Consider the following 15314-nt stretch of genomic DNA (forward strand, 5'->3'; position numbering starts at 1 on the left):
TTTGCCAGCTACAATTTATTTCTGCCTTATAATCTTTAAAGATGATAAAATTAGAATTCATGCAGGCTTGAGTCTTACTGAGTTATTTGTGGATGCTGTTACTCATCAATCTGAATGCATCATTTCTTTCAGGCCACTATTTCACTGGAGAGGAATCACGAGTTAGGTATTAGCAGTCATGTCTTCAAAGCCTGGTTGTATATGCTCTTGCTAGTCCCTTAGACTCTGACGATGAAGAGGGGGCTATGGTTCCTTCTCTACTTACTTGAGGTGCTATAGTTAGTAGCAGAACCAATGACTGCTGGAACAGAAAGCAAGGAGGGCGAATATCTAATCCAATGGCTTAGTCTATTTTACAGGTTAGTAAACTGGCATCCAGAAGTAATGAATCACCCATGCCTTCCCTTAGGGCAGAAAAATGTATTTGCTAATGTATTTGAACTCCAAGTTCAGTGCAAATGCTACTATATTAAATATATTTATGCAATATATAAGGATATATTGAAATCACAGCACAGTGTGTCTTTGAAAAACAACGGGAGAGTAATTAAATCATCTAGAATTTTTGTCATCTTCTTTGCTCTAACATTGGGTGTTTAGAGACACTGAGTTTTTAATTTATTCTTCATTTGGATGTTTGCTGTCACTTAGAATCAGTGTATGATGTATAAAGGGACAAATAATAAAGTATTTAATAAACTAATAGCCAGAGCAAGTAAATCAGGATGACGTCTTTATTGGGTTTTTAAAAATCCCATTAACGTGAATGAAGTTTTAAATAACCCTCTTAAAACTTAGTTCATTTCTTAACACTAAGGCTATTTTGGAAGAAAAGAAATTCCCTCAAGTTCTCCACAGCATATACTGCAAAGATCTTTTAAAGCTGATGAAGAGTTGATGAAATAACATCCCAGATTGCAAGATTGCAATAATGTCCCAGATTGCAAGTCTTCCAATGGCTGAGGTTCACATACTTTTCCTGAGAAAGCCCAGCATCAACATGACTGCATTTATAGACCGCATGATGTCTGTACTATTTAGGAGTTACTTATTTTAACACAGTGAATGGGCAACAGCAAGTTAAATATTAAACAATATTTAAATTAGAACATAAATATAACATGCATTATTCAGCACTAAGATAAGCTGATATTCAGATCAGACAGAAGGTCACTGCCCCTTGATGATCTTCCTCTCAAATTCAGGCAGTACCAGTTCTTTATAATGAAATCAGCTTTTTGTAGGAGCAATTTGCATCCAGTTAGGGAAAAGGGACACATCATCTGTTTGCAGCACAAGCACTTTGTGCTGGTTTGATCCCTTCCACTGTGCAAGGTGATGATTAACCATGCTGCCTCTCCATATGCATATTCAGTTTTTTTTTTGTTGTTGGTTTTTTTTTTTTTTTTTTTTTTCCGGGAATTTCCCTAGATGAGGGGACCTTAGAGGCATTTCCCACTTGGCTCCCAAATCGTGACCCCTCCACGGTGCCGGTGCAAATAGATCAGGAATTTGCTTCCTCTTATCTGACCTCTCATATTTTGCTTTGCCTTTGCTTGACGGGGAGTCGGAGCCCTAATCAAAATTAACAGCCCGTCCTGAAGTTGGGCATGTTGACACCGTTCAGCAGAGGTGGGAGCCCGGGAGGTACAATCTTCATGGCTTGCTGCTCACACGGTTTTCAATCAGTTTCTAAACATACCCCAGGTGCACAGTAGTTCCCCTCAGCTCTGATTGATTGAGTGCCATGCATTTGTTTGCAGCTCTCTCTGCCCTACTTTGTAACAATGCTAGCTGGAATGATTAAGGTGATTATTGCCAGTCTTTGTGACTAGTAGTTAGATTAACTTTAAGACATGGAATTAAGTTATTTTTCCTCAAGGGTGTTTAGGTAGATGGATTTAAGAAAAATAAATTATAGGCTACAGAACTTTTGTTCTATTGGGTGATATACTCAGTGAATTTGAATATTAGAGTCCAGGAGTGCCACCCCTAAAAATTGCAATACTTGCAGGAATTCCCAAAAGAAGTTGATATCGTATGGCCAGTCTCATGTCTTTGGAATTGTTTTTTCTCTCTCTTTCCTCCTACAGGAGCAATTATGTGAATTGCTTGTCCCCCAGGGGTAATATGAGAGGTGAATCATTTCTCTCTTGCCTTCTTCCCCACAGAGATGATGAAGCATTTGCCAACTGCCAGCTCTATTAAGCCCAGAAACTTGGAGGAACTTGCCAGTCGGACAGTATCTACACTACCACTTCCTCTTAATTTGAATAGTGGTTGAAGAGATAAAGGCCAATAGATCAAGAAGAGACTACATTTATAAAACATTTCTTTCCCAGTTTACAGAAGACTTTCATTTTGTTACTTTTTTCTTTTTTTTTGTCAACTCACAAAATTATGGGATGAGTTTATTTATCAACTCTTATGGAATGAGTTTATTTATTTATCAACAAATATTATTGAGCTACTGAGCAGGAAGGTGCTAGGGGTATAGTCAACACCCTTATAGCATTTTCAGTCTGGTAGGAAATAATGGTATTAATCAAGGAATTACATTTAAAAATGTCAGCCGAGTGTGAGGGACCAGTCAGAATATTGCACATCATATGGTGAGGGGGATCACATATTACCTGGAGGGAGCATATCAAGGAAGAGAGAGAATACCAGCTCCCAAGAGATTAAATATTGGGTAGAATATCACCATGGACTCCCTTTATTGAGTCATAACCGGACTTCCCAAGCATGAAAAGCAAATAGTAAATATGACATGGTGATGCAATTTCTTTCTTTTATGGTGATATTTTTAACTGGTACAAATTGCTAAAGAAAAAAAGCATTACCATTTCACAAAATAATCTGTAATGCTGAATTTGTTGGGATGAGATTGCATCTTCAAGTTTTCTTAGAGACTCAGAATGACAATTCAGAGAGGTAGTTTCATTTGGGTAGCGATTTAAGTGGAACTTTTTGAAGTATAGTGAAGTATCTTCAGGTATAGAGGTATAACATGCAATCGCATTTCACGATAATGCTATTGTAGAAAATTTTCTGATAGTACTTTTTACTACTAAATTTGTGTTTAGACCAATTCCAAAATGCACATTGCAAATTACTGTGTACATAACCATTTCATAGTGAACTCATGAGGAAAATTTGAATTTTAAATGGTCTCAAGTGGAAGACCATGAGCCCACACAGTTCCTTGATTTGTTCCCCTGATATTGGCTGCCAGCTTGTATTGTGTGTGTGTGTGTGTGTGTGTGTGTGTGTGTGTGTGTTGAAGTCTTTTCTGTTGAAGCAGAAAGAAAGAGTCTAATGAACAAGAGTATAGGAACCAAAGTGTATCTAAATCCTGGTCTCAGTTTCTGGCTTTGTGAATCTGGACAAGTTTATCTCTTTGATTCTGCATCTGTCAAAGTGTTAATCATTGGTTATTACAATGATTAAGTCATAGATGCATTTTTAAAAACTTAGTTTATTCTCCATCTTAATGATAGATCAAAAGAGAAGGCATTTCCCCATACCATATCAGTTTTATAGTAACCCATTATGAATTTAGCATTCATTACTTTATCTAAACTATTTTTTACCAAGTCATTGGCTGAACTACTCTGGGACTAATGAATCATATAAAATCATCATTAGATGTGGATTTTTTCCTGCCAGGCAACTTTTTTCTTTTCTTTTCTTTTCTTTTTTTAAAGATTTATATTGATTTATTTGAGAGAGAGAGAGTGAGAGAGAGAGAGCATGAAAGGGGGGAGAGTCCGAGGGAGAAGCAGACTCTCTGGTGAGCAGGTAGCCAGAAGTGGGGCTCTATCCAGGGACTCTGGTATCATGACCTGAGCCAAAGGCAGTCACTTAACCAACGGAACCACCCAGTTGCCCTACCGGGCAACATTTTAAGAATAAAATTTTATGGATGAGGTGGCATTTGACAGGTCTGGTTGAGGAAGATGTAGATGTTAGGCCCTTGGTCAGGGTCTTTCCTCCGCCCTTGGAAGTCCTCAGGAGAGTTGCGATGAATCCTCTCCTCTGCTTCTCTCACTAAGAGACAACAGGAATCTGTGGAAAGAAGTTGAGACTTTGAAAGCCTAGTCACAAGCGTCATACCTGATTTCATCCTATTTTCTCCCACCAGACCTTTATCTGTTCACTAAAGTGAGCCCTGTCTCCACCATGGGCTCTGTCTCACGTTGTGTGAGCTAACTGATTATATCTTGCTTTGAAGTCAAAGAAGTCACATGTCCAAGGCATGGAATCCTGAGGCCATTCTTTTTTTTTTTTTTTTTTTTAGGTCTTTATAAATTTTTATTTTTTATAAACATATATTTTTATCCCCAGGGGTACAGGTCTGTGAATCACCAGGTTTACACACTTCACAGCACTCACCAAAGCACATACCCTCCCCAATGTCCATAATCCCACCCTCTTCTCCCAAACCCCCTCCCCCCAGCAACCCTCAGTTTGTTTTGTGAGATTAAGAGTCACTTATGGTTTGTCTCCCTCCCAATCCCATCTTGTTTCATTTATTCTTCTCCTACCCACTTAAGCCTCCATGTTGCATCACCACTTCCTCATATCAGGGAGATCATATGATAGTTGTCTTTCTCTGCTTGACTTATTTCGCTAAGCATGATTCGCTCTAGTTCCATCCATGTTGTCGCAAATGGCAAGATTTCATTTCTTTTGATGGCTGCATAGTATTCCATTGTGTATATATACCACATCTTCTTGATCCATTCATCTGTTGATGGACATCTAGGTTCTTTCCATAGTTTGGCTATTGTGGACATTGCTGCTATAAACATTCGGGTGCATGTGCCCCTTTGGATCACTACATTTGTATCTTTAGGGTAAATACCCAATAGTGCAATTGCTGGGTCATAGGGCAGTTCTATTTTCAACATTCTGAGGAACCTCCATGCTGTTTTCCAGAGTGGCTGCACCAGCTTGCATTCCCACCAACAATGTAGGAGGGTTCCCCTTTCTCCACATCCTCGCCAGCATCTGTCATTTCCTGACTTGTTGATTTTAGCCATTCTGACTGGTGTGAGGTGATATCTCATTGTGGTTTTGATTTGTATTTCCCTGATGCCGAGTGATATGGAGCACTTTTTCATGTGTCTGTTGGCCATCTGGATGTCTTCTTTACAGAAATGTCTGTTCATGTCCTCTGCCCATTTCTTGATTGGATTATTTGTTCTTTGGGTGTTGAGTTTGCTAAGTTCTTTATAGATTCTGGACACTAGTCCTTTATCTGATATGTCGTTTGCAAATATCTTCTCCCATTCTGTCAGTTGTCTTTTGATTTTGTTAACTGTTTCCTTTGCTGTGCAAAAGCTTTTGATCTTGATGAAATCCCAATAGTTCATTTTTTCCCTTGCTTCCCTTGCCTTTTGCGTTGTTCCTAGGAAGATGTTGCTGCGGCAGAGGTCGAAGAGGTTGCTGCCTGTGTTCTCCTCAAGGATTTTGATGGATTCCTTTCGCACATTGAGGTCCTTCATCCATTTTGAGTCTATTTTTGTGTGTGGTGTAAGGAAATGGTCCAATTTCATTTTTCTACATGTGGCTGTCCAGTTTTCCCAGCACCATTTATTGAAGAGGCTGTCTTTTTTCCATTGGACATTCTTTCCTGCTTTGTCGAAGATGAGTTGACCATAGAGTTGAGGGTCTATTTCTGGGCTCTCTATTCTGTTCCATTGATCTATGTGTCTGTTTTTGTGCCAGTACCATGCTGTCTTGATGATGACAGCTTTGTAATAGAGCTTGAAGTCCGGGATGGTGATGCCACCAACGTTGGCTTTCTTTTTCAATATCCCTTTGGCTATTCGAGGTCTTTTCTGGTTCCATATAAATTTTAGCATTATTTGTTCCATTTCTTTGAAAAAGATGGATGGTACTTTGATAGGAATTGCATTAAATGTGTAGATTGCTTTAGGTAGCATAGACATTTTCACAATATTTATTCTTCCAATCCAGGAGCATGGAACATTTTTCCATTTCTTTGTGTCTTCCTCAATTTCTTTCATGAGTACTTTATAGTTTTCTGAGTATAGATTCTGTGTCTCTTTGGTTAGGTTTATTCCTAGGTATCTTATGGTTTTGGATGCAATTGTAAATGGGATTGACTCCTTAATATCTCTTTCTTCTGTCTTGCTGTTGGTGTAGAGAAATGCAACTGATTTCTGTGCATTGATTTTATATCCTGACACTTTACTGAATTTCTGTATAAGTTCTAGCAGTTTTGGAGTGGAGTCTTTTGGGTTTTCCACATATAGTATCATATCATCTGCGAAGAGTGATAATTTGACTTCTTCTTTTCCTGAGGCCATTCTTATCTTGAATTCTAATGTACTAGAATTCTAATGTCCCCTGATTTTCCTTCATTGCTGATGTTTAGCATCTTGGCCTTTTTAGCCCCAGATTTGAAATGGTATAATGGAAGGGGCATTGGGTTTAGACCCAGAAGACCATTTTGCCGAATAACATTATGGGAAAATTATTTTACTTCTCTGTGTCCACCTCTTTTTCTTCTCAGTTTTAATGTCTTCTTCTTCTTCTTCTTTTTCTTCTTCTTTTAAAGTAAGCCCTATGACCAGCATCATAGGGACTTGAACTCATGACCTTGAGATCAAGGGTTGTATGCTTTCCTGACTGAGCCAGTGAGGCACCCCTTCTTCTCAGCTTAAGTATGGAGATAATATTGCATAGCTTCTAAGACTGTCTTGAGGATTAAATGCTTGAGAGCTGTGCATGTGGAGGAAAACAGTAGACACTCCTGAGCATTTAACTGAATCTGAATTTTAAGTGACCTCCCAATAAACAGTCAGACTTTCCCAGGCTGACTACTTAGTATTTTCTCTGCTTATGAAATCTTGTGTTATTTCCCCTTAAAATCATCATCTCAAAATAACCCTTATTAGATAATATTTTTAAAATAACCTAAGTAAAAATGTTTTAAAAGTCAATCCAGAGAAGATTTTACTGAAATTCTTCCTTATCTCCTCGCAATTCTAATTATTTATTCCCTAATGAAATGTCTTTTTTTTTAAATAGCAGATTTTCAAGGCCGTAGGTATTCCATACAGAAACTAACCTATTATTTCTTACCATAACCTTTCATAATAAATAAGGAGCTGGTAGAATTTCCCTTGGTGTGTAATGGGAAACACCGAGCTGTGAAGATTTATAGTAATAGTTTGTTCCTGTATGAAAGATACTTATTGCATAAACAATGAATTCTGGAACACTGAAAAGAAATTTAAAAAAAGATAAAAAAAAGAAAGGGACTTATTTAAAAGTGGGATAATCCAGCAAAAACTTATATATCCACAAAAAGTTGTCATATTTAAGATAGTTGCTTTATAAAATCCTGAACTTATTTCAAACCGTATTGCTTTTAGATCTCTTCTTGATTTTTTTTTTTCTTTAAAAAAAAAAAAAAGGTTTTTAACCTGCCTCCCCAAAATTGTAATGCTTTATGGTCACAGGCCAGGTTTATCAAGGCAAATGAATCAGTGAGCAATGTTACTCTTGACAAACCATTTACTACCATTGACAGCCCTTAATATGATTTTGACTATTCTAAAAGATCAAATTCATTTTCAAAAGACAGTGATTTGCCAGTAATGACAGAATCCAAATGAACGTGTAAGGGACAATACTAAAATGAACATTCCAAAACTATTTTGAGCAATGCCATCATTTGTGGAGTAAGAGCCTAGTTTCCAAATTAGACTACCCTGAAGTGGACAGCACTCATGGGATTATATGAATCATGATGTTCTTGTTGTTTCATAGAAATTAATCACTTTAAAGTTACAGCTCACATAACACTTGATTTCCAGTGTCTTCACAAAAATTTCAATCAGTGATGCAATTGATCATTTTGGAGAATTGAATGCCAAGGAGTCCTGAAGAATCCATCAAGCCTTATTCTCCAGAGTGGTTGGAAGTAGTGATGGGGATCTGGTGTTGGGGAAGGCCTGTGGCATCTTCCCAATCAGACTTCACCAAAGCAGTTCCAATTTTACTAATTACTTTGTTTGACTTTTGGGGCCTTAGTAAGAAAATTTCATGTTAGTACAGAGTTTTGTGCTATAGAAGTTTAAAATGTAGATGAATTTTATCAGGACCCCATTTAAACAATTCCTTATGTCATTGAATGCCAGAATGAGAAGGTTTACAGAGATCACTTTAAGTTGGTTGTTTATCCTTCACATGGAAGAAATACAATGTAATAATAACACAAATGAATGTCTTCACTTATTTATTAGCATCTCAGTGGGTTAGAATAAGATAGTCAGCTACCTGACTTTCGGTTTGACTACCAAGAACTGTTGACAGATTGTTCACCAAATGGCAAATGACCACTAACTAAATACCAATAATAATAATAATGGCTTTATGTTGGACCTATAAACAGGAGATATTTTAGACGAAATTTCCCCATTGTAGATAATGGTGTATCTCTCGGCTTTTCATATGATGTTTTGTTGTTTTGTTCGTTTCTGATTTTGGTCATCTTTGTCAGAAAATGGAGAAACATCATCTTATAGCCATTGCTTACCAAGAGCCACCATTTCTAGGGCTACCATCTGTGAAATGCTGGCTTCATCTGACCCTGGTCTTTGCTGTGTATGTTTATAAGAAAACCCACCACAATGGGCATAATGGCAGCAAAGAGAAAAGCAGGGTTGGTTTGTTCCGTGTTCACTTCATCACCCCAGAAATTAATCCAGAAATACCTGGTTATCATCAGAATCCATCTTCAACAAGTAGCCGTAGTTCAGTCTTCTCCCACCTTTTCCTTCCTGGGTGAGTGAGTCTGAACTCTAACAGGAAAGGCATGGGAACAGTAAGCCGTGCATATTCTTATCCATCTGTCAGTGGCTTAGACGTCATTCCACTTCATGAAAAGAACGAAGGATTTGGAGCAAGAAAGATGTGGGTTCATCCATCTTATAGAGTTAGGGTGGGAATTAAATATCATTAAGGACAGACTGAAACAAATGGCTGCTGATACTATTTCATTAGTAAAAAATCCTCTCAAGCACTGAGGACGATCATGTAAAATATGTGAAATCTAGGTAAATGTATCCCTATTTGTAGGTTTTAAATAAGCTACTTTAATGTCAGGCTGACAAAACCTATGATTCCTAGTAGTTGTTTTAGCTACTAGACTGTTTTGCTGCTTGTGATGGGTACAGAAAGTCCTTGCAGGAGGAGGGTGAATGGGCATTATGGAAAGCCAATGCCAGAACAACTTCTCACTGTCTCACATTTTGTAGTTCCATTTTTGCCTAAAACAACAGATTACTTAACAAAGTCATTTATGAAAACTCAATTGATAGCCACCCTCTCCCTAATTTGACAGTTTTCAACATCGTCTTGTTCTAACTTTACCAACAACTGTTATATTCATCAATAAAAGCAAACAGGCCTGAATGCACGATGTCGTCCCGCTGGGTTTATTTAATGCAAATACAGATCCATTTATAAGTGAATTTTATCTAAACCTGTGCCTACTATCAATCTGATCTTATAAAAGATCAACAATATGAGACATATTTCTTATATCTTGTATTTATCTGATGTTCTGAAGATACAACCCAGCGCTGAAATAGAAAAACATTTCATCACCTTTGGTAGTTTCTTTTCCCTACTCTGTGATGCTTCAGTTTTAAGGCTTATTTTATAAGTTCTGTTTGGACACCACGTTAACCCTCAGGCCACAGAGTATTGGCAAAGGGCTGATTTCGTTTTTCCCATTGGCATAGCTGCCGTTCACAGCAGCTCTCCCTCCCTCTCTTTTGTTTAAATTGGCTCCAGTGTTTCTTGCTTAAGGGATTTACCAGAATGTGGCCATACCTGGGACCGAGCTAAACTCAGGATAAAGAACTGGAATGGGAAGGCTATAAACTGACCACTGGATGGGTAACATCATTCTTTCAACTATTCCGAAAAACACATGCATACCACGAGCCCTGACTTTTAGAGGTGGAAAACGAACTGAACATATGGTAAAGTTAAAATTAATATTAATAAATGGAAAAGCGATTTCCCCAAAAGACATTTCATTTTAAGATTGTCCTCTACTGGAATGATTTATTTGACTCTCTAATCTACTTGGAATGGGCAATAGGTGGAAAATGGTAAAGAACACTTAAAACAGAAGCAAGAAAGCAATGACTCTTGTAACTAAGAAGTATATAGATTCAGATTCTTCTTTGAAGGCTATTTACACAGTTGGCTAAACAACAGCAAAAAAGAAGCCTTTGATTTCTCCCTCTTTTGAGTCTCAGATTAAATAACGTAAGAAAAATGCTTAGCAATTCATGGCTTTATTATAGTTTATTTATGGCTTTATTTGCATATTTATTAGTCAAAACGAACTTGAGATGGAAAAGGAAACAGATCTGACTTGTGGAGAAACTAGGTAAACCAAGACAATTCTGCAAGTATCTGAAGGAGTCTTAAGAGACGGTGTCAAATTTGGCACTTGTAAACTTAACAATGAATACTGTAACTAGACCGATGTAGACTCTTTTCTATATCTGGATGACATTTCATTATGGTATCAATATGAAAACTGATGGAATTGTTAATTCAGTGCTTGTCATATTGTATAATTTGAGCCTTTACCAAATCCACCAAAGTGTCCCTCTCTCTCCAGCTTTTTCCATCTGTCTCTGTTTACATCATTATAAACAAAGATTTTATTTTATTTTATTTTATTTTATTTTAAAGAATATTTATTTATTTATTTGACAGCCAGAGATCACAAGTAGGCAGAGAGGCAGGCAGAGAAAGAGAGAGGAGGAAGCAGGCTCCCTACTGAGCAGAGAGCCTGATGCGGGACTCGATCCCAGGACCCTGAGATCATGACCTGAGCCGAAGGCAGTGGCTTAACCCACTGAGCCACCCAGGCACCCATAAACAAAGATTTTAAACAAAGCTGATAATTGTCCTTCAGTAACATATTTTTTTTCTTGTCCTAAGGTTTTTGATATGATAGTCAACCAAAATTGATCAGTACAACAATAAAACTGCAAAAGCAAGCAGACTCTGATCATGATTCAGTAAAGATAGTTGCGTAAATGTAACACTGGCAGTAAATATTGGCTACAAACTGACGCTATCACTAATTTAAATAACAAACTTGTTTATTTACACCTTATGAGCTATGCCAGCAGTACACAAAGGGTGGTCCAGAGTACCCTCGAAGTCCCCAAGATCCTTTTAGGGGATCTGCTATGTTGAAATTACCTTCATAGTAATACTAAAAGTGATGTTCATTTTTTTGCTCTCCCGCAAGTGTACAGTGGAGTTTTCCAGAAACTGCCCAAGATTTCATGGCTTCGTCTTTCTGATGGCCAATAACAATATGTGTGCTTGTGGATTCTTATGTTTAAAATTTCTGTTTTGGGGTGCCTAAGTGTTTTCTGTTTGTAGGCACCATGGTTAAGCGTCTGCCTCCAGCTCAGGTCATGAACCAAGGGTACTGGTATGGAGCCCCATGTCAGGCTCCCGGCTCAGTAGGGAGCTTACTTCTCCCTCTGCCTCTCACTGAACTCGTGCTTGCTCTTTTCTCTTTCTCTCTCCCAAAGAAATAAATAAACCCTTAACAACTGTTTTTGTTTTTATTTTGGTTACAGTAAATAGTTATGGATAACTATAATCGACATAAACAAAATCTCTTTGGAGTTCCTCAGTGATTTAAAACATGTACAGGAGTTCTGAAATCAAATACTTTGAGAATTTGTGTTAAAGCAACATAATGGTAAAAAATGGGTAAGATGCAGATGTTACCTAGGCTTTGTCTTAGTGTTTTTCTGTATGGTACCTAAGACAGGAAGAGAAATTCTTGTCTGTTATTTCTAGTGATCCAATCAGACCATTCATCATCCTTTGGGTTTGATGGCTGTGTTTTTGGAGCTAAGTTCTCTCTGCGCTCAGTGCTTTAGAACCAACAGTTTTGTGTAAATGAAAGTGCTGGCCTTGGGATGCATTATGCCAAATTCGTCTGTCTCAAGAGTTGTGTAAAGAGGAAATGTCCGCATTTGCATTTATGAGAATATGCTACTTGATGGTGTTGATAATTGGCCTGTTGGACGTGACAAGATAAACATTCTTACTCCTATGGCATGTACTGTGATAGAAAACCAGCAGAGGGATCAGGGAAATACAGAGATTATCACTTGGTAATATGTATTTATGTAACTTGGTTATGTAATTTAAAAACTGGTGATCTCGAAAGAACATAAAAATACGGTCCTAATGATGGGGTTTTATTTTTTTAATTGATGAGCATTGAGGTTTTAAAATACATTTTATAAGTGAAACTCAAATCTTTCACTTAAGGCCTCAGTTATATCTTGCTTTCAACAAACATTTATCAGGCATCTACTGTATATGCTCTGCATTTCAAATGCACAGATAAGTACTATATGGCCCCTCAGAGAGTGCACAATTTACAATCCCAGATGCAAAGTAACATAGAGGCAGAGATGAGAGTCTTTTCTTCTGCCCAGCATCACTAAGGAAGATGTTGCAGAGAATGTGTAATAGGTATGGAAGATGAGATCTGTGTTTCAGATAAGGGAACATTATCCATGAAGACATAGATGCATTAGGATTCTAGGTATATACAAGCATCATTAGCCAATTTAAGTAGGTTATATGGTTAGGAAGGAAATGGGTTGGAAATTTAGGTTGGGACCAGATTATGAAGAGATTTATAGGCTATTTTAAGTGGCTTGAATTTTACTTGATCATCCACAAGAATTGCACACCCAAAGGTCTTGCATGGGCCAGGCAAAAGAAGTGATAGAAGGGTGCACTATGATCCCTATCCTTTTGTTGTTTTGTTTTCTAATTTTGAAACACATTTTCTTTGTCTTTATTATAGGGATGTGCTGAAGCAGGTATGAAAGGCCATTGTTGATTCTCAACTTTGAGTTCAGTGATTTTATATCGGTATCTTCAAATCTAACACAGTCGCAGTATTTATACCATGGAAATTGGCGAATGTGACAAATCAGAGTATTTTCTCTTCCTCTCTCTTTTTTTTTTTTTTTTTGCTGTCTACCAGCACACCACTCTTTTCCACTTGATGAATGTGGAGAGAAGTACTTACTTCTCTATCTTTCTAAAATTGAACAAGTAGCCCAGTAGGAGTAACTGTCAAGTGCAAATTTGAGAAGACCACGTGGACTGCGGTGAACATCAGTGGGAGTACCCTTCCTTGAGTAGAAAAGCAACCTCTCCACTCTAGTCTAGACACAGAAAAGGGCCAGTATTTCCAGATATCCCAATTTATAAGTAAAGACAGAAATCTACAGATACTGAGAAAAACTCTCCCAAGTTTTCAATATTAGAAACTAATTAAAGAAACGTAGTTATAATTACCAATAAACTAAATTTCATTCTGTCTTTGCTGGAGGTAAGGAGAAATCGTTAAAGGTTTTTAAGTGGTGTGAGAACACAGTGGGTTTTCATTTCAGAAAGGCAAGTCTGGAGAATATGTGGAGGACAAATTGAAAAGAATAGAGGCTAATAATAGGAACTCCAGTCATGGAGATGGTGAAGACAGATTCTGTAGTGCCAGAGAGAACCATCTTGAGGGCAAAGTCAAGGGTTCCATCCCTGCATAAAGCAGTTACATTGCTCTTTTCCAGCAATGGCCTATACATTTCATCTGGACAAGCTTTTACCACAGGCACACTAAGATTTAGTCAACAGAGTGATTGAGGACCAGTTTTCTGCAGAGACGCTCTGAAAGCAGACAGCTAAATGGTGGTGGGTCAGTAGATTTATCCTCATAAAGGAAAGCATTAATATTGATTCCACTGCTTGGGGTTCCTTTGGAAACAGCAGAGTATATGCTAGTGTGAAAGATGTTACCTAGATCACGTTCACGGACTTATTTGCTTTTCAGATTTAAGCCCGGATATTGGCAGATGAGTTTATCTGTGCTGCATACCTGATGACTGCATTTCAACAGAATGAAAGATTTAAAACAAAACAAAAGTGCTTTTGAGTGTTCTGCAAAGCCAGTGAAAATGGGCCTTGGCAAGGATTTCCTCCAAAAGATGCCCAAATTCCCCTTCATTTCTACTTTCCTCACTGGTTTGGGTAAATAAAATATTTATGATTTAGTTATAAAACCTCCCAAATACTAAGCTCTTTCATATGTCCACAAGGTGTGGGAATTTTCAGAAGGACTAGAAATACCAAGACTTAACCAAAGCCCTTAAATGGGAATGTGCAACTCTTGAGTCCCTCCTGATGTTCTCAGTTTCCAAGAAGCCTAAATTATTACTTGATTAGAACAGTGCAGTCAAGGACATCTATGGTCTCCTGTTGAGTTTTCCCTTTGGAAAATATCTAGATCGTGTCCTTGCAAAGAAGAATCTCCGTATTAAAAATTATTTGATGTTTTGTTTCCAAATTTATAATGACTGGATTCTGTTGACTACATGGTTGATTTAATTAGCTATATTGTATGTTTTAATGATACATTTATATGGCAGTTACTTTGCCACTACTAATATTCTTTGTCATTACTTATTCTGGTCCTAACTCTTTCTCAGCTGAACTCAACGAGCATCACATCAACTTCCAGGCATCTCACACTTCTCTGGACTCCAACTGCCCCCAGCCTTTCAGACTCTCAAGTGCTTATTTCCATGCCTTCATTTTTTGCTATGTAAATTGGGGCAACATAGTAGATGCCTGATGCTGCCGTTGTGGCAATTAGTTGAGAGAATGCACATAAAATGGTTGGCTGGTTGGCTCGCCCACAGGAAATATTCTACAATGTTGACTATGTCGGTATTCCCTGAGAGCATCGTACTCAAGATAGCACTTTTGTCATAGGAGATACACAGAGGACAGGGTCTGGCAGAGCCCCGGCCACAGACCTTCCGTGCATCCTCTGTCCTCTCTCCCTGTGTCGTCGGAACAGATCACTCTCTTAGCACATTAGTGTGTTCTCCAACCAGGAAGCGTTTCCAAGCCTTAATGTTGCAGGTTTTTATTACATATGCAAGACTGATTAAATCATTGGCCATGTGAGTGAATTCAACCTCCAGCCCATCAGCTCCTTGGAGATCGGAGATTGGTGAGGCCCAAAGTTCCAACCCTCTGATTACATGGTTGGTGTTTCTGGTGACCAGTCCACATTTTGAGGCAATTTAGGGGCCCACCGTGTGTCGCCTCATTAATATAACAAAGATGCTCCTATCACTCTGGAAATTCTGAGGGTTTTTGAAACTCTGTGCCAGAAGCCAGGGACAAAGACCAGA

Source organism: Mustela nivalis (genome assembly GCF_964662115.1).
Source record: "Mustela nivalis genome assembly, chromosome: 2".
In the NCBI taxonomy this organism is placed as follows: Eukaryota; Metazoa; Chordata; class Mammalia; order Carnivora; family Mustelidae; genus Mustela; species Mustela nivalis.